The 24,198-nt window shown below is 37.3% G+C and overlaps 1 protein-coding gene across 1 annotated transcript in view; it reads left to right on the top strand.

The window, feature by feature from the left end:
* Nucleotides 1–19,605: 19,605 nt before the first annotated feature.
* The window catches only part of mapre2 (microtubule-associated protein, RP/EB family, member 2), a 52,919-nt gene continuing 48,326 nt past the window's right edge, over nt 19,606–24,198 (top strand). Inside the window, exon 1 of the mRNA XM_041247656.1 lies at nt 19,606–19,646. The gene's annotated coding sequence lies outside the window, so the exon portion shown is untranslated. The remainder of the gene's footprint in view (nt 19,647–24,198) is intronic.

Genomic DNA, 24,198 nt, shown 5'->3' with positions numbered 1-24,198 from the left:
TTTTTAACAACAGCATCTTCAGAGACGTGCTTCAATGGAACTAACAGGGCACAGGAGACCATGCAATGGTTCTGCTGTTAGAAGCAATAGCAGTATTATTAAAAAAAAATAGTACCTTTTGCACATACGATCAATGCTCAGTTTACATATGAAACACTAGTAGACTTTAATACTTTAAGGGTTTGATTTCTAAATGATTTGTAGGGTTTTTTTTGTGCCGAACAGGTTGTAATACCAGAAATAAGACTTGCAGAAAAGTTTTTCATTTTGTTTCATTGGCATCATCACAAATCATGCAGTTTGAACTAAAAAGAAAACAAAAGTTAATTAAAAGTAGTTTTTTATCAAAACTAACTCAGCCATATATATATTTGCCTGATACAGAATTTCCAACCGTAACACGTGACACTGCTAAAATAAAATTATATATATATATATATATATATATATATATATATATATATATATATATATATATATATATGTAGATATATATATATATGTAGATATATATATATATATATATATATATATATATATATATATATATATATATATATATATATATATATAGATATATATGCATATACATGTACTATTTAAAAAGAAAAAAAAGTTTTTAACAGCAACATATCGAAGTGAAAACTGTGAACCAAGTTGGGAAATCTCAATGATAGATGTCTATATACCACAGGTGCCATAAGATCAGATAACTATTGGAGTTATTTTTTTAATCTTCCATTACATTGTATGTGTTGATGCTTTTAAGTTGATCCAAGCATGTCTTTTCAGCAGCAAAGTTTATATTAAATATTTTGTTTGAGGCCTTCAGCTTTATTGTGTGACTCTACTGATATTTAAAAGAGAGCTTGCAATTTTCATTTTCCAATTATGTAATATATATATATGTGTGTGTGTGTGTGTGTGTGTGTGTGTGCGTGCGTGTGTCTGCACTGCCTTAGCTGGCCAGAGGACCTTGTACATTCTCTTCTGTATTGCACTGCATAGGTGAATATAGGGAATTGAAAATGTCCTGAAAGAACACAAGAAATATTTGAGTTTAGCTAACAAAAGTAATTTACTAAACTGAGATTAAGTTTAGGAGAGAGCTTAAACTGGATCAAAACTCTTTACTGCTCCAAGTTTGTTTTTTTTGTTTTTTAAATGGAGTAATTCATATTTCACATTTAACTTTAGTTTTTTTCTTCTCCTTGAAATTAAACACTTAATCACAAAGTTATTAAAATGCCAAGTAACCATAAAGAAACTTTCTTAGTCATTGTTTAGAACTTCCATTGCATAACAGGTGAATCCATTCCAGATTTTGGTCTGAGTTGAAATGATTACCATAAGCTTATTTGGAAATGTAATTGAACATCATTTAAAAACAAGCGAATTGAAGAAGGTATGCATGTGTATATATATATATATGTTGTGCAAGTTCCTATGGTTGTTTTAAATAAGGAAATTATTTATGCTTTTACAAAGAATTTAAAATCAGAAATTATGAATTAAAACTAATTCAACAATCACTGTAACTTCCTAGACACATTTTCCTTTTGGGGTCACATCACCTTTTTTTTCATTAGGCAGTAAAGCACACAGATGTCAAAACAGCACTGTGAGAAAGTGCAGAGTATAAAAAGAAAGCATCTGGCAAAAACAAGATGGGAGAATTGCAAGGAAAGAGCTTTTGAAGACTGAACAAGGGATGTGTATACAAGCAGCCCACTAAAATGCTGACTTGTTCATGGGGAAACAACACATCAATACCCAGGTTGAGGTGCAGTATCTTATTCCCAGAGAAAAGGCAACAGGTCACAATGACTCAGGTACTGACCCACCATGATTTAGATCTTTGCTCTAGTCAAATCTCCCACTATTTTTAGATTTGCAGATTAAAATGCTATCATTTGCTTAAGCTGATGTAGAATACAGTAGTCCATTGCTTTTCATTCATGGTGTGACACTGACCTCTGCTGGCTCTTGGAACTGAAATTTTGGCCCTGTCAAATTATGCTTTTTGGTTTATATTCATTCTTAACCAGAAAACTTTTCATCTGCCTAGTTGAATGAATCTCAGTCAGTTGGGCTGTAGCTTTTTAAAGGCACACACACACTCACACAAACATAGCTTTGTCAAGATGCAATATATACAAATCTATAGAACATACAATAGTAAAGGATGATCTCCATGGTACAGTATATTGTTTGTGTGTGTGTGTATATATATATATATATATATATATATATATATATATATATATATATATATATATATATATATATATATAATCTGAAAGAGGTTTCAGAAAGGTTTAATAAATTTGGACCCGGGGCATGAATCAAAGTACGGCACTGGATTCAATATATAAGTTAGGTTGTCATTTTTATATCCAGGGAAAATAAATATGCTCAAGTCCATCTCTGAGCTCCCCTATTGGGGATGTACAAAAAGTTGCATGCCTGACACAGAAGCTGAGCAAATTGAACCAAATCGACCTTGTATTTCCTTTTAACAGCACCCCTTTAGTTCACTATATAAGAAGGGCACTCATTGCCTGCTGGAAAACCTCTTTTGGTTTTTATATCTGAGGCAGTGCACATCTCACACTCCTGATTCTTCAGAGTGAGGGGGAGCAGAAGGAAACATTATGAAGCCCTTATACTGTACCTTGCTGACATTCTGAAAGAGGTTGAGGGAGATTGAAAAGGGGGCCAACCAAAGCATGTTTTCAAGCACAGTGCTGGCCCTGTGAGCACAAAATGAAAAACTAAACTAGGCACTTCACAGGTGATGCAGTGAATTGAACATGGCTGCAATTCAGCCTTTTTTCTATGTCAGGCTTGGTACTTTTATCCTCTCCTTTTATGTATATACAGAAATTTCTTGCCAGAATAGAATGCAGTAGATCAAAATAATAGGTCTGACACGTACTAATAATAAGAATTACTATATTTAGGGAAAAAAAAAACAAAAGTTTAATCACTGATACGTGAAAGATGCTTTTTAATGCCGTTTACTGTGTAACAAAAGAAAGGGTAGTACAAATAGAATCATTGTCTGCACAAGCCTCATGGTTTTTGTTGAGAAATTATATGTTTTCTTATTGCATGAAATGCTCAGTTGTATCTTTCTAAGCACAGACATTTGACCCTTTTTCAGAGCAGTGTGCCCCCTCAGGTTTTGAAGGGGGAGGGAGGGGAGTGAGAATGTCACGTAATGTCTGGCTCTGCCAGCCTCCATGCCAGGTGTATGGCAGTTTGGGCGAGGTGCTCTCCTGGTCTTGGGGGCTCAGTGCCCTATCCCCTTTCTTTTATTTCATGTGTTTTCTCCCATTTCCATTAATCACAACTGTTGTGTTGCCATGTCAGTACTTCAAAAAATTGTTGCTAAATTTCATTTATAAAAGAAAAAAAGAATAAACGGTTCACTTCAGCTGTAAAAAGCTGTAAATAAGAAACAAATCTGTCGTGTCCTGGATACTAAGGGCATTCTATTTTGAACCAAAAATGTATAAACTATCAAATTGTCAGGACTACGTGTAAGAAAATGTTTTAATGCTACTATTGTACTTAACACCACTAGAAGTCATATACCATGAGTGAAAGCACTAAAATAATTGACTCCACAGCATTCATTGTAATAGAACTACTGATGTCTGTTTTGTATTGTTGTTAAGTATTGTTTTTTGTGTGTTGGAAACAACTGGGACATGTTATATTTTGAAGTGATTAAAATAGTTAACCGTGTGTCTGTATTTTGGAATGGATTTTTTTTTCTTCATTAAAGACAGAATTTAAAATAATGGATGCATGCTTTTTTTTCTTATACTGTTGGTTTTGATGCGCACAATGTTAAACTGGAGTTGAAATTTATTGAGGAAAATAATGGACTCGAGGGTTGAAAATGTGACAAACAGTGGGTTATATATGATAGGTATTTCTTTAACCTAATGTGAAAACGCCAGCCAGTATCTGTTTTAATATATATATATACCGTGTGTGTGTGTGTGTGTCTCTCTCTCTCTCTCTCTCTCTCTCTCTCTCTCTCTCTCTCTCTCTCTCTCTCTCTATATATATATATATATATATATATATATATATATATATATATATATATATATATATATATATATATATATATAAAGAAAAACAAAGATTGAAAAAAACACACAAAAAAAAAAAAAACTACAGCATGGGCTGGTTAATGTACTTAAAGAAAAAAAAATATGGACATTCATTTTATGGAAATAAATCCCAAAAAATCTCAACATAAGGAAATTTTATGCCAGTGCAAGAAGTTAAACTAAGAACCAGTATTCAGTCTCCAGTTTTATAACGCTGAGCTGGACTAAATAAATTAATTTTAACAGTAGAAGTTTTAACATCTCTGCTGACAGCGAGTTTAAAACCAGCAGTAACGTATTCATGTCAGTCAGGAAAACTCTTAGAAAAGCAGGAAACGACAAGGCCAGACACGAACCGCCGAATTACGGGCCTGGATTTTAAACATCTGTGGGAAACTGAGATACTGTCCCCTACATATATACATGCTAAAGCAACAAAACACAAATCCATACATTAATAGAAAGAGAGGCTCACAGGCATCCACTAGATGCCACTGTTTTCTCAGTTTCCAAGTTTCTGATTCATGAATAATTTGATCCACAATCATTTGTTTACTGATATTTAAGACAACAGGTTTATGTTTTGGAGTTCAGTACGCTGGGGTAGGACAATAGATGGTTTTTTGTTTGTTGTTACCGTGAAGATGTGCTCTGGAGTCCCCAAAAGAGTCCTAGCAGTGCAGCACAACAGCTTAGCATGTGGTTCAGATGGGGTCCTAAAACCTGCTTCACAGGTGATGCAATCTTGGGCAGAAAACAGGGTGTTTTATCCTTAGTGTGATAGCAAGACAAATTCAGCTTCACTTGAAGTTCATCTGAAAACCAGTTTGAAAAACTTATGCTAAATGTGAAGCCTGTGTTAATTATTTCCCATTTAATATTGTACAATGTCCAAATTCCTCACATATAATATTAGAATAATATAATTATATCTAATATGGTGGGGGAGGAAAGAATGAGGAGTCGGCTTGTAAAAATAAGCAGGTACTTTTATTTGAAATTCACACAGGACAGGAACCGACGACACACTACAGCCCTAACCAGGCCACCGCTCTCTTCAGCTCAGGTGGACCTGGTTGGGAACAACCATAACTTAAGTAAAGTAGTACTTTTATGTAAATGAGCACATAAAACAAGCCAAACAGATACAGACATAGCACAATCGATGAAAACTAACACACTCAGTCCACAGTCTAGCGGCCACGTCCCCCTGCTCCTGCTGCAGCTGCTGTCTCTAATTTCCATCAACATGACGAACACATTTCTAGCAAACTTGAGGAATTTAGCACAAATAAATATGCAAGTCTCAGGTGCATTGTCGTGTTTTGACCGGATTAAGCAGGGGGGTGGGGGGAGGTTTAACAAAACCCTCAAAAATGGAATTCAAGCACATCTAGCTCAAGACTGCTACAAACCCTTATGCACTACAGGGCAACCCAGCACACTACCACAAGGGGTCTCGCCAGCACTGTTAACAACAGAATGTGAGCTACAACTGCCATTGGACAGGCTGTGACCCCCAGAGACTTGCACTTCCCCACCTGCTGCCTGTATTACTATCTAACGAAGCCAGCAGTGCATGAAGCAGAGGTTTGACAAAGTACACCAAACAAGGTTATCTGTAATACAGGGCAACAAGCTACAATCCTTTTGGTCCTCCCCACTTCATGTCAGCCGATGGCTTGGACCAGTGACCTTTCAGCTCCAGGACGGGTCTTGCTGGCATGCCAGCAGGCTGAGGAAAGTGTCGCCACCTGAAACTCAGCCAGTGAGGGTATTCAGCCAGCTGGGAGCTTCCTTCTTATATTGCTGACATAGGAGGCCCCGAACCAGCGGGGTCATTGCAATGGCCTCAAAGAGTTTGTCAATGCCCTAGCCACCTTCGGGACTTTATGACTTCCTTCCCACACCTGCGTTTGCAATGAAGGAATGCTGTTGTGGTTGCCGGGCTGCACGTTGTTTGATGTTGTGAGGTGCTTGCTCTTGCTAGAATATGTGGTGCCATAAGTGAGCAATTGTGTGTGTACGACAGAGAAGTCATCTTGAGTATTACAGTACACAGCAGTAAATAATCTAGCTCCTTGTTTGTACAGTCTGCCAATGTCACACGCCCATCCATGTATCCTTCGTGTTTAGAAGAGATGAGAAGTAGTGTTAACTCTGACTGTGAAAACGGTCGTTCTTTACTCCAAAAACATTTAATGAATCACTTACATTTTCCGACTTTTATAGTCAATGATATACAAATAAAAAAAAAAAAAAGTTTTTTTTACGAACCCTAGTATTATGGAAAACAGCTGCATTTTGGTATGAAATAGTTAGTTGTCGGAAAAATGAATCAGAAACCGTTCTTAAACCATACTAAATCCATTCATAATAATACTTACTGGAATCAACACTTTGATGAATTGGGGCCAGCGCGTCCAGACTCGAACAATATGCAACATAATACAATTTGCTATCACTGTAGTCTGCAATGACAGTAAAGAGTGTGAAGAGCACAGAGGCTATATATATCAGTGAAACTTGGGAATTAATGAATGCACACAACAAGAGATGAAATGCATTTTTATTTGCGGCAAAGCAGCGTGTAAAAGGGCCTAAATAAATAATTAGTAGCATGATTTTAACCAAGGCCCATGCCTCAGGTGCCTCATCGCTGGCTACGGCCTTGGTTATTTTATATATCATTCTTATTAAAATATTTAGATTTTCTTTCTTGTAAAGTGGTTTTTTTACTTTATGTGTGCAAAACACCTTCTACAGCAGGGCTTCTCAAATTCGGTCCTGGTGACCCCTTGTGCCTGCTGGTTTTCATTCCAACCCAGCTTTCAATTAATTAACTAGACCCTTAATTGAATGGATAATTTGCTTAATTAGACCTTTTTACTTGTTTTCAGCTCTTGAACAGTTGCATATTTCAAGTTAATTGTAACATTTGATAATAACTTGAACTTAAGAGCTGTAAACAAGTAAAAATGTCAAATTAAGCAAATCATTAGTTCAATTAAGGGTCTAGTTAAGTAATTGAGAGCTCGGTTAAAATGAAAACCAGCAGGCACAGGGGGTCCCCAGGATCGAGTTTGAGAAGCCCTGTTCTACAAGGAGATAGATATATAATGTTTTTTGCTTTATAGGCACTAGATGTCCCTCTTTTGCATTTGACAAGAACTTTGGCAAGCTAACAATCCATCTGGAACATTTTATGACACTTACTTGGATAATAAAAAGGATAGTGCTTTAATTAATAAATTAATATTTTATGTCAGCAACGTGTTCAATGTAATTTATTACATAGTACATCATTGTTCTTGACAAAAAAATTATTTAACAGCAACTCGTTATGGATACGAATACTATGGTTACCTTTAATGTATTCTACGTGTTTACATTCATTTTGTTTATCATTTTGTTTCAGTGATCGCTTCTGATGAAATCTAAAAACTCCAAGTTAAAAGCACCCCATGGCCTTAAAGTGGCTCTAAAACATGTATTCTTTCTAGATGGTCTGTGGATAACCAAAAACTTGTCCCCCTAAAACCAGGTGTTTTCCAATTACGATCCTGAAGGGCCATTCTACTCCAGGTTTAATAGGTAAAAACATATCTAATTAACTGTTTCAGGATCTGGATGGTTTAATTAGTGCAATTAAACAATTTAGAACCAGATTCGAACAAAGACCAGAAGTGGAAGAGCCAGCTTTGGACACACAGTGGATGTAAAAAGTACAGTAATGAGATATGCCACTGTGACAGAGTAGCCCAAGCTTTTAATTGCAGGAATTAGACTCAGAAACAGGAAAACTGCAGTTTTAGCGCTAGAGTGTACATTTATTAACAAAACAGAACAAAACAGGTGCAGGGACCAAAATAAAAGGTTCAAACAGAGCAGATATTTACATATAACCCTATCCCTGTCAAACTTACAATCAGACACTATTTACATTTAGGCTTTTGTGGGGGGGGGGGTGCCTGTTTACCCTCTTTCTACCCCCTAAGCCCGAGTGTCTTTTTCACTACAGAGAGTGAACCCAACTCCGGCAGTGGCGATGCTGGCAGCAGAGCAGATTCTTTCCAGCAGTGGCAAACCTGGACCCTCTGGACTCGCGGTTGGCTTTCGCTGTGCTCCACTCAGCAGCAGGTGTAGCAGCTGATGTTGGCCCGGCGATTGCCCTACTGACTCTGGAGCCTGCGGCAGCTCCCCACCTCTGGCACTGGATACAGCAATGGCTCCTCACCCTTTTGTTCTGGAGATGGCAACAGCTCCTCCCCCTTTGGCACTGGAGACAGCAGGGTTTCTCCGTCTTGCCCAGGGGACAGCAAAGCTTCTCCCGCTGCTCACCTCTAGGAACAGCCACCCCTCCTCCTCTACCTTTTTTGTGCAGGTGGCAACTCCTCTCCACTGTGAAGGGGGCAGCACGGCATCAGGTGTCCAAATTCTCCACAGGTGAGACACCAACATTGGTCCTCCAGGCTTGCAAGCTCCCACTCCTCTGCTAGTTTGTCTTTTTTTTTTTTTTTTTTATCTGCAGTCTGGCTCTGAGTCTCCAAGAGGCGCTATACCCCCTGACACTAAATGTGAAAGGATAGCGTCACGGCCCAAGCTGTTGCAGGAAGAAACTAGCCACTCTGCTGTTTTATTGCTAGAGGGCTTTAATTAACAAAATAGAACAAAACACAGGAACAAACAAAACAGCCACAAGGATCAAAATAAGAGGTTCCAACTAAACAGATATTACTCACAAAACTACTGACCAGTTCTCCCCCCCAAACAAAGGCTTGTTCTTCTTTTATATACATGTGGCCATTCACTGATTAGCACTCAATTACCTAATTAGAGAACGGCCATACTTGTGATTGTTAGCAGGGATAAATTTAACCCCATCCCTGCCAAAATTCACATACCCACACACTATTTACATTTAAGGCTTTCACCCTGCCACAGAGGTATATCTTAAATCCACTTGGGGCAGTGTCGCATAATGAGGGACACCTATTATATTGTAAGGAATGATTGACCATTACAAGCTAAATAAATGAAGGGGAGGGTCTTGGGAATGTAATCACACAGACAGAACAGAAAATTCAGCTGCAATTCCTAACCATTCTAAAGAATGTTATAGTTGAGTGCAGCGGTGCTGTGGGTCCCCAAAACAGTCTTTAGGTGCAGCACAACAATTCAGAGTGGCTCAGGAGGGGTCCTAAAAACCTGCTACACAGACAGAACAGAGAATATACCCTTAAAACCATAGAACTGTACTATGAAAACATTGGTATTTTCATCATCAGTCTGATTTGCCCAAAACTGAAGAAAGTAGGGTTGGGCATATTCGTTACGAACACATTGTAACGTATGGTTGGCTAGGCAGACAATGTGAAGATTTCACACACTGTATCAGCAACAAGTACATTTAAACAAAGGCTGCTTCTTTAGCTTACATTGACAAAACTGTTCGAAAAAGTTTCCCTTAAAATATTAGAGTAAAATGTCACAAGTGACTATAATTAGTTGGGGTTGTGCACATTTTATTTTGTTTTGTTTTGCTTTCGTATTTAGTATATTCGTAGTTTGGTTTTTCACATTTGTTGCGTTTCACGTTATGTTTTTGTTTATTACCCAAAGGGAGGCATGCTTATTTTGTATTATTGTGTTAAGTTATTTTTGTTAAGTGTGTGTGACTATTTTGTACGACAGCTTAGCGATTAGAGGAAGAAAATAGTTCCATTCCCCAAGCAAATGTAGCCAGGTGTTTTCCATTTGCACCAATTACCTATCATTGACAGTCTCCTATAACGAGGAACTGAAAGTATAGGAAGGGAGCGTGTGATTCCAGGGGGAATCGAACGGAGGACACAGGAAGTCGGCCAGACAGACAGACAGACAGACAAGGAATTACGGCAACCCGATGGAAGGAATCACCAGTCAGAAACTGATAGCAAAGCTAAGTATTCATCCTTGAATTATTGTGTTGAAGTGGTTCTCTCTGTATAAAGAAAGGTTATTAATATTATTACACCAAAGATCATGTGGTGTTGACTTTTGACTAATTAAGCTAAGTACCAATGGCTGGGTCGGAAGACCAAATAAGAGTAGGGTGGGCTGAGATCAGGGTGTATGTAGGGAATGACCAGGGACAGAGAGGGAGTGTGGATATCAAGTGCTGTTCGTTCTTTCCAGTGCCAGATTCTCCATCGTGGTGCTGGAGAGGGGCATCAAGCCTGAAGGTAGCTAAATACAAACCTTACACCGGGACTGTAAAATAAATGCCCTTTAGTCAGGGTTAAGATATACATGATGGAGCACAAGTTATGCTCAGCATTCTCTCCATCACAGGGACCAACAAACGGATTAGGAGGTTTTTGGATCGGTCACCTTCAACTTTACCTTGCCTTGTTGGTGTTTCTACCAGGACAGTGTTTGGCAACTTGGTTTAAGTTGGATCCAGTAACTGAGATTTCTAGGCCTTTCTTAGGCCCAGGTGAATATATTGGAACTATTGTTTCACCAAATTGCTGCTTATATTCGGGACTATGGTGTTTAATATATTGTGCTGAGTTGAAGAATTGTATAAATAATATCCCCCTGAAGTCACAAGTAGCCTGCTAGCAGTGTTTATGGAAGGTTTTAGTGGTTTTACTTGTTGCACAGTTTTAGGTATTTTTAGGTTTTGTACTGAATTACCATGCAAGACAGTTTGAATGGGGGGATTTTGCAAATTGTCTTATAAAGTAAGTTGTATTCAATTGTATAATTTCCTGTAATGAAGAAATCATTATTTTTAACTTACCTGCTCGTGTGGTTCCTGTACACTCATTGAGAAGGTCTGGGTGGTCAGTTCGAAACCCAAACAACCTGTGGACAAAGGATTAGAAAGATAATTATGAAGACTTATACTTACCCGGAATTAACAGTATTAGACCCTGACATTTACACTTTGCATTATTGGCTAAATGGGTAATATCTATTAATACTAAAATATAAAGTGTGTAATAGGACCATGATTGGGATTGACGCAAGGTTAAATGCCCATTGAACAAGCTGTGCTCAGCGTTGTAACCAGAGTTGACATTCTACCGAGATCAAGCTTAGGTTTCAAGCTATAACTGCAGTATTTATATAACTGCTTGGTATTTACTATTCAACCTCCAAACCTATGTTGCATGGCAAACCAACAGAGAAAATCAAGGAGTCTTTTGTGCATTGTCTTTTGAGCATTGATGATGCAAAAAAAAACCAAAAAACGAGGACACGACCTCGGTGTCCTTATAGCTAGTTGTGGCCATGGCTGTGCTTGGTCATACAAAATATACGGTATTTTTTGTGACTTCAGTAGGAGGAAACAGCAGTATTGCACAGCAAAAAAAATACGAAATTGCTGCTTCTTGGTGGAAGCAGGACAACCTCACTGAAAACAAATCTCCACAATTTACAGGGCCTGAAAAAGTATTTGCTCCCAGTCTGATTTTCTGCATTTTTTGCATATTTTGACACTGAATGTTATCAGCTCTTCAACCAAAATCTAATACTAAATACTAGGGTCCCTGAGTGAACAAATAAGACAACATTTTGATACTTATTTCATTTATTTATTAAAGAAAGTTATGCATCACCCAATGCCCCCGTGTGAAAAAGTAATCGCCCCCTTAGACTCAGTAACTGGCTACACCACCTTTAGCAGCAATACATACTAAGCCACATACTAAGCAAGCATAATACAGTATTCAGAAGTTACAGCTTATTTGTATAATGACTATTATTATCACATTTTATTTTCAGGTGAAGGACAGTGACATTGACTACAGTGTCCACCAAACAAATTTCACTTGTGATCCCTCATCCCGCTCATCCCCACACACAGGGTGACCAGGGAGTTGAGTTATGTCTCCACTGTCCTTTCAACCCTATAATTTATCTGAGAGACTCCATGCAAAGGATTCAGTGAGTGCCATTTGTGATGACGGTACAGTAATGTTTCCAATATGAACTTGTCTTGGTGCATCCAACAACTAGGAAGCTGTTCTGGAATCAAACCATCAAGAAGCAAAGGGGTTCGCAAACCTCTGACAACCCACTGAGCATGCCTGACCTTTGCACTCAGAAAAGAGGCAAGGCTTTTGTCTGGCCTTTGATTAGCCCCAATGGGCTTAGCACCAGATGGGCCCATCTGCTGCACTGTTTCCTAATTTTGTTAAAGAGCTGCTCCTTTGAGAATCAATTTAGGAGACTGGCTGTCTTTTTTTAAATTGACTTTACTTATGCTTAATAGTATACCATGTCTTAACTAAAATTTTACCTGTTAAAATGTGTTCCCTATAAGGTTTTAAAAGTTGGTCATTTACAGTATACGCCATGATGAAAATATCAACTATATACTGTGGGGGTTTCTGATAAAATGCTCTCAGTAAAACACCCTATTTGGAGGGAAACAAGGTGATCCCCTTTAGTTCCTGAACTGTACTATAGCTGGAATACAACAACTGCATGTGGGATGCATTGCAACTATTTGACTTCTCTGACACGGTCCTTGCATTTTAAAGGGAACTTTTTTTTCAGCTGAAATGTGCAGTAATCCTTTTAGAATATGATTTGAACAGAAGGGCGTGACCTGTCATTAAAAAAAGGATGGTGAGTCCAGTTTAGTTATCCTTTAACATATCTGGAGGCTAAATTAATCTATTTAATGGATGGAATACGCTCCAATGCAGTGCACTGCTGTGACAGTTGGCTGATGATTCACATAGGAAAGCATCATCTTGGCTCTCTTCCAGCTCATTTGCTTGTCCTTGAGCCAACCAAACAGAATACACAAACTCTGAGAAAAATACGCAATCCACTAGATTAAATCAATAGGAATGTGTGCATAGATGCTGTAAAGTTCATTGTGGCTTAAAACAATCTAGTAAGAGGTGAAGAGTCCACCAGTGCATTCTGATATTTCACTTTTGTTTCTGTCTTTCATTAACATGTAATATTATGGGACGAGCTCCAGTTTACTGGAATTTAAATATAACTTTTTGTGTAAACAGTGGGTTAAGATAACATTATGTTGCTGAAGTTTTTTTCTGTATGTTTACCTTATAAAAGTTTCCCATAGTAAAAGCAGAGCAAGGTGTTATAAAGCACAGTGAAAGCATGGTAAAGCATAGGTAATCATTGTAAAGCATATAAAAAACATGGAAATCTTGGATAAATGATGGTAAATGCATATAAATATAGGAAAAACATGGTAAAGTGCCAAAAATATTGTGATAAACATTTATAAGGCTTACTATGGATACATTTTTAATTGACTGCAAATAGTCCAGAGTACATCACATATTGGAGTGAGTTTCCAATCAGACTTAAAAATGCCTCTGTGTGATCAATACAAATGCTTTTGATAAGTACAGGTGTTGCTGAGGGGGGCGATGATAGTTAGAGATGCACTGACAAATAAAGAGGAAGTAGAAAAACTGGGCACTAATGCATGGCTAGATCTCTCTTTCTCAAAAGATGTTTGGTGAAACGTTGCATTTGTCTACTTTCTATGCAACTATAAATTGCTTGATCCGTAACTGCTTCACATCTTTAATGACTATTTTACATACTTCACAGATACATGTCTGCAAAATGTCATTAGTGTTGTTGGCTTGGTCAGTTGTGTTATTGCTTGATTATATTGTTTATTTTTTCCTAATGTTTATGATCCTCTCCTTATATAGCTCTCACAGGCTATGTATTACAGTACATCAGTGGTTTTCAACCTTTTTTTAAAACCGTACCACTTCTTTCGGAAGGTTTCAGCTCAAGTATGGTTTAGTAGATCAATTAAAAAAAATATTCAGACAAAAAAAGCACTTTACAGAGCGTTTAAAAGGGACCAGGACCAAAGCACACAGAAAGAGTACTTGGAACTGCAAACACAAGTCAAAAAGGAAGTTAGAAAGGCCAAGAGAGAGAGGATAGAAACGAGCATTGCTAAAGGGGCTGAAATCAATTCCAAGAAGTGGTTTTCCTATGTTATAACAGCAAGAGAACATTCAAAGAGGAGGTAAACTTTCTAAGAGATACAAATGGCAAAATCATAAATGAAGAGAAAAAAATAGCAAATATATTTAATTATTACTTTTCACAAGTTTTTACAAAGGAGGATACGGACAACATGCCCCACATGTCGACCTGTTCCTATCCAGTTTTAAATAACTTTTGCATCACAGAGACAGAAGTGTTAAAGGGACTAGGCGCTCAAAATAAACAAATCCCCTGGGCCGGATGAGATCCTCCCAATAGTATTCAAAAAAATGAAAGAAGTTATTTATGCCGCTAACCAAGATCATACAACAGACTCTTAACACAGGGGCTGTACCGACAGACTAGAGAATTGCAAATGTAATACCAATCCACAGAAAGGGAAACAAAACTGAACCAGGTAACTACAAACCAATAAGCCTGACTTCTATTATATGTGAACTTATGGAAACTATAATAAGATCCAAAATGGAAAATTACCTATATGGTAACAGTATCCTGGGAGACAGTCAACATGGTTTAAGAAAGGGAGATCGTGTCTAACTAACCTGCTTGATTTTTTGGATCTATAATGGATAATTGCAAAGCACATTTGTTAAATTTGCAGATGACACAAAAATATGAGTAGCAAACACTGTTGCAGCAGCAAAGGTCATTCAAAATGATCTAGACAAGATTCAGAACTGGGCATACACATGGCAAATGACATTTAATAGAGAAAAGTTTAAGGTACTGCACGCAGGCAATAAAAATGTGCATTGTAAATATCATATGGGAGATACTGAAATTGAAGAAGAAATCTATGAAAAACACTTAGGAGTTTATGTTGACTCAGAAATGTCTTCATCTAGACAATGTGGGGAAGCTATAAAAAAAGGCCAACAAGATGCTTGGCTATATAGTGAAAAGTGTTGAATTTAAATCAAGGGAAGTAATGTTAAAACTTTACAATGCATTAGTAAAACCTCATCTTGAATATTGTGCTCAATTCTGGTCACCTCGCTACAAAAAGGATATTGCTGCTATAAAAAGAGTGCAAAGAAGAGCGACCAGAATTATTCCGGGTTTAAAAGGCATGGCATATGCAGACAGGCTAAAATTATTGAATCTATTCAGTCTTGAACAAAGAAGTCTATGCAGCGATTTGATTCAAGCATTAAAAATCCTAAAAGGTATAGACAATGTCGACCCAAGGGACTTTTTCGACCTGAAAAAAGAAACAAGGACCAGGGGTTACAAATGGAGATTAGATAAAGGGGCATTCAGAACAGAAAATAGGAGCCATTTTTTTACACAGAGAATTGTGAGAGTCTGGAACCAACTTACCAATAATGTTGTTGAAGCTGCTTGATGAGATTCTGGGATCAATAAGCTACTAACATCCAAAAGAGCAAGATGGGCTAAATGGCCTCCTCTTGTTTGTAAACTTTATTATGTTCTTACAAAAAAAAAAAAAAAAAATCTTTATATAACGCCTTTCATAGTGGGCCACCATCACAAAGCATTTTACAAGATATAAGACTATGGTGTATGAACTATGCATCCTCTGCAGAGTCACTTACAAGAACACCTCACCTGAAAGATGGAGCACAAGGAGGTTAAGTGGTTATAAGCCTGTTTCTTTAACCACTGGATCACACAGCGTCCTTATATTCTCAAGTACCCCTTTACAATTTTAGCTCTAATGAATAGTACCACAGTTGCAATAAAAGGCAAAATAATCAGATTAGCACATTTAATTCCCTGTTTAATTAATATATAATTTATATCACAACAATTTGAAACTGACACACTGCTAGTTTAGGATAGAATGCCAAACAGTAATTTTTTCTATCGGCAAAGTTATTATAAATAAACCAAAATAGTCTGCACTGTAAATGTTTATCACATTACCATTTACTTCCCATCTCAGCAAAATGATGTGTGCCATTTAAAATGTTTACAACATCAAAAACATTAACTATAAAATAACACTATAATATCTAACAGTGATTAGAGCTGTATGCCTTCATAGCATTTCACTGTCTAAAAATTATTATTTCAAAATATTTAATGATTTAACATAATAGTTACTAAAGCAGAAAAATACTGTTGTTACATTCAAAATTGATATTTTTTTTCCAGTTATTATACAAGAAGTTTTCCTAAATATTGAAATGCTTATCTGAAAAACAGTGAAGTCTTTCGTTGAAGACATTTTTAAGAAATCGCATCGCTCTACAAAACCAACTACAGGGTTCCTAATGCAGTATAACAGGTTGTGCGTCAATAAGGCAAACGTTTGCAGTATTTATTTTTAAATGATAAAAAACATGTATATTTACACTTTCTGCAGACTCTTTTGTGTTTTCTTCCTTCTTTTTTTTTCTTTTGCAAGTAAAAAATCTATAATTTTTTGACTAAAGAAACAATACCGGATAATCTGGATGTACTTTATTGAAAGCTAATTCAACCAGCCTAACCTTTGAGCTGCTGAACAAAATATGAAATATTTATGCACAGTGGTTCAGAGATAACATATTATACCCCCTATGACCCTTAGAAGTATTCAGTGGTACGGGTGACTCTGTTTGAAACCCCCTGCAGCACATTATGAGAAACGAACCTCACCTCAGATCTGTTTTTCAAGAATCATCCACAATAGAATCCTTTTCTTAGTAACACGTCCATAGGCACCAAGGATCTATGCCTTTCCATTGCCTATTTAGGGATGCACCTTTGGGAGTATATAATACAATATGATACATCATTATATCATGTCTTTCACAACAATATGGGGGTCAAGAAGAGCTACTTCCTTGTAGTGACCCCTGGGCAATGTCTCTGATGACAAAAAGCTCTTCAAATCGAACTTGCCATGCAATTCTTAAGCAAAGCAATGTTGGGCTTGGTTAGCACTTGGATGGGAGACCACCTGGGAATACTGAGTGCTGTAGGCTGCATGTTAAGCTCATACGAATATATATACAACAATGTGAAGGCACTTTACAGATAATCAACTTAAAATCCCTGTAGAGCGCCAATCCCATAAAAGTTTCCTTAATGACTAACATTTTTCTTTTCCAGAAAGACCCCTTAAATGGTTTGGGGATGGTCATCCACAGTTTGTGCTTGTTATGTTGTTAAAAAAAGCATAGGGGTTGATGGTATTTTGCATTATACTAATGCAGAATCACTACATGTGCAGCATTGGTCAACTAAATATCTGAACATACAACACCTCTTCAAATAACAACCACAATTCACATTTCTATAGCGCCTTTCATCACAAGAATCCCAATTAAAAACAGTCTAATACAGAATTTGATAGAACATAAATTAAAATATAGATACAAAATGTGATTTTAGCCGTTAAAAAAAGCTAATTTGTAGAAATAGAATGATTAAAAGTGTCTAAAACAAAAATAAAATTGGAATTTGAAAAAGACAGAAAGTTTTGATTGTAAAATAGTGAAACTAAGATAGAAAATATTGACTTAAAAAAGGTAAGAGTCCCAGCTTCCCTGACAGAAGGCAGAGCGTTCCATAATTGAGGAGCTTACAAGAAAAGGCCTTTCCTCCCATATTATGTTTATTCACCTTGGGAATAACCAGCAGCCCTGCATCCTGTGATCCAAGAGTGTGGGTCAGCAGTATACCGAGTCAATAATTCCTGTAAGTAACTGGGTACTAATCCATTCAGGGTCTTAGAAGTTAAAAGCTAAATCTAATTCTAATCAATTCTAAATTGCACAGGGAGCCAGTGCAAAGAGGCCAAAGCAGTGGTAATGTGTTCACTTTTTTTAGTTTTAGTCAGAATTCTAGCGGCAGTGTTCTGAATAAGCTATAAGTGAGACACCACATGTTTTGGGATACCAGAGAAAAGCATGTTACAATAATCCATTCTAGATAAATGCGCTCATTGAGACCCTCGTTATCATAATTGCAGCTCATTATTGGTGCATGTTGAGTAATTTGCATTGCTCTTAAGCTTACAGAAGGTGCAGTGCAAAATAATTGCCTGGCCGCAATGTAATTTGAATTCATCCAATCCATTCTCAGCCACAGAGCTAATCTACTCTGCGCTAAGACACCAAGCAGTGTACAGATAAACACAATAACATAGGTAAAGATTAAAATAATCTGTGGTAATATGCAAAATATTTTAATTAATAAGCTGTCTCACAAGTGAAGTAGTACCACTTTTTTACACAGAAAAGATCAATGACTGTAAGTAGGGCATTTATTCACATATTAAACCCTTGTTCATTGAATATATTGCTATCCATGAATAAATAACTATCTCCTCTTCAAACATAGGCATAACCCAAGTGCAGTGGTACCACAGATTGTATGTATTTGCTACCAGTTCAGAAGAACTGATACATTTGTTTCTCATATTACCCCCTAAAATGAGTTTCTGATATGGTCAAAAAAATGTCCCACCTCGTATGCATTTGTATGTCCCAATACTTGTTGGTGGGTCATTTGTCTGAATGCATTTTAATATTTCAGCCTGTTTACTTACGCAGATAGAAAGGAAATAAAGTCACAATTCTAGTCTATTCGAAAGATAAGGCCACACACAAAAATATCCATAGCATACAAATTTATCCAGTAGTATTTTATAACTGCAAAGTAATTATTTCAAATAACTCATTTTTATGGAACATGGATAAACATTTTAAACTTGGTGTTTTCTTTTTTCTTTTTCTTTCTTTTTTTCTAGAGAAAATGCAGTATTGCGCATTATAGCTAGTGATACAGCATGTTAGACCTCATTGGTGCTTTTCATTATTTAAAAGCAGAAACTTGTGAATTAAGACCTCCCAAAACTTCATTTACAAGAGCACAAAGCAATGCCATTTCTATCCTCCTTTCTCAGTTGCTTCTGTTTCTACCTCAAGGAGATGCCCAGTGCTGAATAGCCTGACCTGGCCCTGTAGTTCCTTGTGAATTAGTATTTCCTTTATTAGAATGAACACATTAGTTGAAATTGAGGGATTCCCTTTTTATAATTAGACAGGGGGCAAGTAAGAGAAGTCAGCCTTGCAAATGTCAATAATAATACACGACTGCACCCAGCAAGGGCTTACTACTTCATTCTAAACTGGAAGAGAAGGTCTGGAAACATTTTTAAAAATATCAGGTATAATATGGTTGTGGTGCTTTTAGCCCCCCAAAATGACCCCAAGGCCTGCTCCATTACTGGTCCTTTCCATCGTTTCTCTCCCCTGTAAACCTCCCCATAACCCAGGCATCTAAACACCTTTGAAGTTGCACACTTCTTATCCAACCAGAGTGCCTCTGTCAGCTGCTGAAATACAGATATAGACAGGGATATATTTATAATGCATTCTGTATTACTGTGTTAGCTTGAGGCAGGCCTATCCCCTCTGTGTGTTTTCGGTGGTGTGATCACGTGACGCAGTGAGAGCCGACAGTGAGGGTGGAGGCAATGAAGAAAGGCGCTGCCTGTCATCCGCGCACTCACACACACACAGACAAGGAAGCGGAGAGCGCTGGCTGGTGAGTCAAGTGTATTTAAAGATGCACTATCCTATTTCAGATCATATTTAAATACTGAACCGGCCCTCTGAAGTAATCTGTTACAATGTCGCAGCTTCTTGCTTTTTTCAATGGTTGTGTTTTGTGAAGGCGCTATGTTAGTTTGATTATGTCCAGGGGAGCAAAGTTAAACAAGCGAGTATTTTAAATACATGATTTCATGCTTTGGACGTAGCGCATACCTGTTTTTAGACTGTTGCCATGTGTGAATAATTCTGTGTTTGCTTGTGACAATTCATAGTTAAATAAATGAATGCCAGCAAACTTCAGTAAAGTGTCGGTGTACTGTCTGTCTGCAGTAAAACAAATTAGAGGGATGAGTACCGATTTGAGTACTAGTACCAACACTGTATCACTACTACCACTTTTATCATGGCCAAACACAACGTTTGCAGGATGTAAAATGCAACAACGTTTTTTTTTTTTTTGTTTTTTTGTTTTGTTTTGTTTTGTTTTTCATACCCTGCACTTATGATATGAGCGAACCGGGCTTGTGTTTGATTTTAATTAATAAGCATGTACCAAAAAATGTAATCCGCTATTGTTATCTCCAAGTGGAAACCGGTTAATTGATAGGATTGTTCATTCATACACAACATGCACGTGTAAAACACGTTTCATATGCTTTTTAAAAATGACTTGTCGGGTGTGCGGTTTTTTTATGTTTCGTGTCATTTCATGTAAGTATAGTATAGCTTTAATATTTCAATTCACAAAGCCGTGAATCAATCTTTATACATTTCTGTCTAATTCTCAATAAAGTGCAGTATCTGTAATGAAATGTAATACTTTGTATTAAACTCGGTGACTGCAACATTTTGGAATTAGCCAACAGTGCATAACAGACTAGTTTGACACTTGTTCTTCCTATTCTATTCCTAGTATGAACGCATAGAATGAATAGGCCTATAGCCCTTTAGGAAATAGAAGTAACGTTTTCCGCTGAAAACCCGTAGTTTCAACCCGCTGTTATTTGCATAGCGCTTAAATTGTGAATATTGTGTTCAATTAGTTCAGTAGATAATTCGCATTACAGCGACATGTCTGTTAAACACACAGTATTCTGACAGTTGGACCGGCGAGCCTTTGCATTGATGTGTGGCTTGTGCAGAACCGGGAACTTTTAAAATCTAAACCTTGCTTGCATTATGGACCTAAGCAAAAGTTTCTATACAGCGTATCGTTTTTGTGGTTATAACGGTGCATTCTATAGACACAAAGGGATACGCTTCTGTAAAATGCAGTGCGTTCTGATTTCAAATTTCAGCGGTTATGTCAATACATTTGATGGGGTTAAATCTGTAAATGTTGAATTGCTTTTGCCACGTCGCCTCAAAATTGCCTCAGGTTTTTGTTTGCAAGATAAGGATTTCTTTGCAGGTGAAGACACGCCCTGTCTGTATTAGGCCGGAGGGGGAGGGGAGCAGTGTTGCCTCAGCATTCATTTTTGTTTGATCACGGGTAACGATGAATGGATACAGTGGATCATAATCATATGCTAAATTGTAACGTGTAAGCACATTGTTACCTTTTCCCGCTCGCTGTGTTTTGATACAATTAACATTGCGTAACAATGGGAGGTGTTTTGCCATGGAGAGCAACCGTTTTTGTGTTTTTTTTTTTTTTCTGTATCGGGGATTTTGCATTTGACATTTCTTTTTTTGTTCATATCCAAACCCCTTGCGGTTTAATGTTTGCTAAGAGATAAACCACACCCCGGTGGGCGTCATTTTCCATCCCACTTAAGGTGCGGTTGTTCCTACCACCCCCCACTTTATCACGTGATAGAACAAGCTGTAGAAAGGGATCGTACGGTGTTAGACTGCCAGTAAGGGGTTAGGTTTTCATAATATGCTTTTGACAGTACAGTTGGTTTATCATTTCATTTTTTAATTACATATTTAAGTTTGTTTGCGATTTCAAAACACTGAAGGCGCGTATATATAGTGTAAACTCAATTTATGCAGACAGCATACTGCATTATTCATGGGGAATTTTAAAAGGTTTGAAAAAAAATGGCACACAATAACACTTCAGAATCTTGGGCCTAAGGGCTTTGTTCAGGCTTTGCAATAAATACATTTTGAATTACACTTTTATTAGCTGTTATAAGTGTTGATGTTTTTGTATCTGTCTCTGAGGTCTAACATATATAAGTGGTTGAAACTCATAAATACCAGGATGCTTAGAGATTGTTTTTGCATTATATCCCACTGTTTCTGAACAAAGAGAGATGGGTAGTTGTGGGTGCAAATGTGTGCTAAAACTGTTGTTTAATAAGCCTCCACATGCCAATAAACCAATAAGGCACACACACTACTAAATATATAGAATAACAGGACCAGGTTTTTATTCTCTGTATTGCATTGGTACAGTAGGTGCTTATATTATGCAATCTCGAGAAATATGAAAATCTCTAATGTTTCATCAACATTATTAATTCACTGTCCTTTTCACATAAGCAAATTCTACTGATTTACCATAGTTTTTTAGTCCAGACAGGATAATCCCTCAACAGGTTTTATTGTAAATCAATTAGCTTTGAAGAAAATCTATGAATTTACCCTAACTAATATTTAGGGAATTGTAAAATAAGAAAGCAAAGCTGGTTTGGGTGGCACATTGGCGGTGGTACGCTTCTCTTTTATTGCAATGTGTTTTGGAACTGGACATCTCCATATGGCTAAAACAACAGGATAGTCCTGGCACCTTCATTCTGAATTCAACCCACTGTGGACCTGGTAAATATTGGAAAAAAAAAATAATCTGGCCTTCCTGAATCATAAAGATGACTTGCTGATCGTTGTGTTTTAAATAAGCATGTTCTCTGTACACTGCACTGTATTGAAAGTGGGCTTTTTTATATAAATTATTCAATAATTCAGTGAGATGTGGCAGTTTGGCTGTGGTTTTATGATACAGTGGCAGCATTTAACACTGCACTAGATAAGCAAATACACAAATCAAGCTAGTGGGAAAAATTAACTAGGCTTCATTGGTATCACAAGACCTTTGTAAGTAGTTGAAGCTAATAAAATAATTATATAAATCTTACATGTTGTGTACTGCCATTTGCTACAAAGGTCTCATGGGTGCAGTTTTGAAAGACACTTTATTTTTATTTTTTTTTAATTTTACATCACGGTCTATGGTACTACATTAGGTTAAAGAAAGTTCTCAGTGTCTTACACACAAGATTGATACTGCTTTACTTCCTGTAACTTCAGCAGTGTTTTCTGGGTCATAATAAGCCAGTTAATAGGGGAAGCAGCTAGTTAGTTATAGACCGGAAATAAGGTGTTGTAAGGGGAATAATTTCACTCTCCCATTGAAATGACAACAGAAGTGCAACACTACATGAAAGCATGACTTGCAAACGAAGATTTATTTAACCTTGTATGGTACCAGACATCAGGTTTAAAAATGAAAATACATGTCTAGTATTTGGCAGAGCGCCGCCAGGGTGTCCTCGGCTCACCGCGCACCAGCAACCCCTGCAGACTGGTTGGGCGCCTGCTGGCCTGCATGGAAGTTGCCCAGAGCTGCGTGGTCCTCTGACACTGTAGTTCTGAGGCAGCTGTATGGCGGGCCTGCAGAGTGAAAAGAAGAGGTCGGCTGACGCCACACGGAGGACACATGTATCCATTTTCGTCCCTCCTGAGTCAGATCGGGGGTGGTGGCATTGAGCCAGGTTGAAATAAACAACAACTGCGCTTACCAAAATGGGGAGAAAATAAGAAAAATAATTGGCGATTCCAAATTTAAAAAAAAAATCTAATTAAAAATGGTTAGCTACAACCACTTTAATCTTAATTTACATATCATCTCCATTTCCATAGATGTAATAAGATGATTAAAGCTAATGTTGATGACAGAAAAGATTTCTATGAAAATATCCCATGCGAAGAAGTTCCCTTAATTGAGCCTAGAGACCCATTTATATGCAGTAGTCTATAATGTTTTTCCACAGGGAGTATAAGGGTTTCATGCACTGACTGTTCCATGCCCAGTCTGATGGTTTGTACTGTCCCGTGACTTACAATTGAAACTCTCAACGTCCCTCTACCTTGAGTGCTTCTTATCAGTGTCGCTTCAGGATTTGCAGCTGCTGAAGAGTACTCTGTGTGAACAGGCCTGACAAAGACATTATTACTGACCCCACATCCATTGCTTTATACAAGAAAAAAAATAAAAAACAGCACTTCAAATTTTATGCTTATTTATAACAAAGTAGTAATTGTCAGATCTTTTACAAAGAACTCCTAGTGAAGGTTAGGTGGCTCTTCTCAATGTACTGTTCTTTTGTTGCAGTTTAAGCACCAGGCTTCAGTAGGGGTTATTGAGTGGTTAAAGAATCAAACTCTTTGGTGCATCTTTCCCTACTGTGACAGTGTTAAGTAGCTTGCTTTCCCAAGACTGTAGCACACCTTATATCTGGTACAAATGTAGTCGCACACAAATGTCAATTAGATTTCTTATTAATTAAGCAACAAGGGGTGTTACATGGTTATAG

The sequence above is a fragment of the Polyodon spathula genome, chromosome 4, assembly GCF_017654505.1.
Source record: "Polyodon spathula isolate WHYD16114869_AA chromosome 4, ASM1765450v1, whole genome shotgun sequence".
NCBI lineage: Eukaryota > Metazoa > Chordata > Actinopteri > Acipenseriformes > Polyodontidae > Polyodon > Polyodon spathula.
This window is presented reverse-complemented; position numbering and strand designations above follow the sequence as displayed.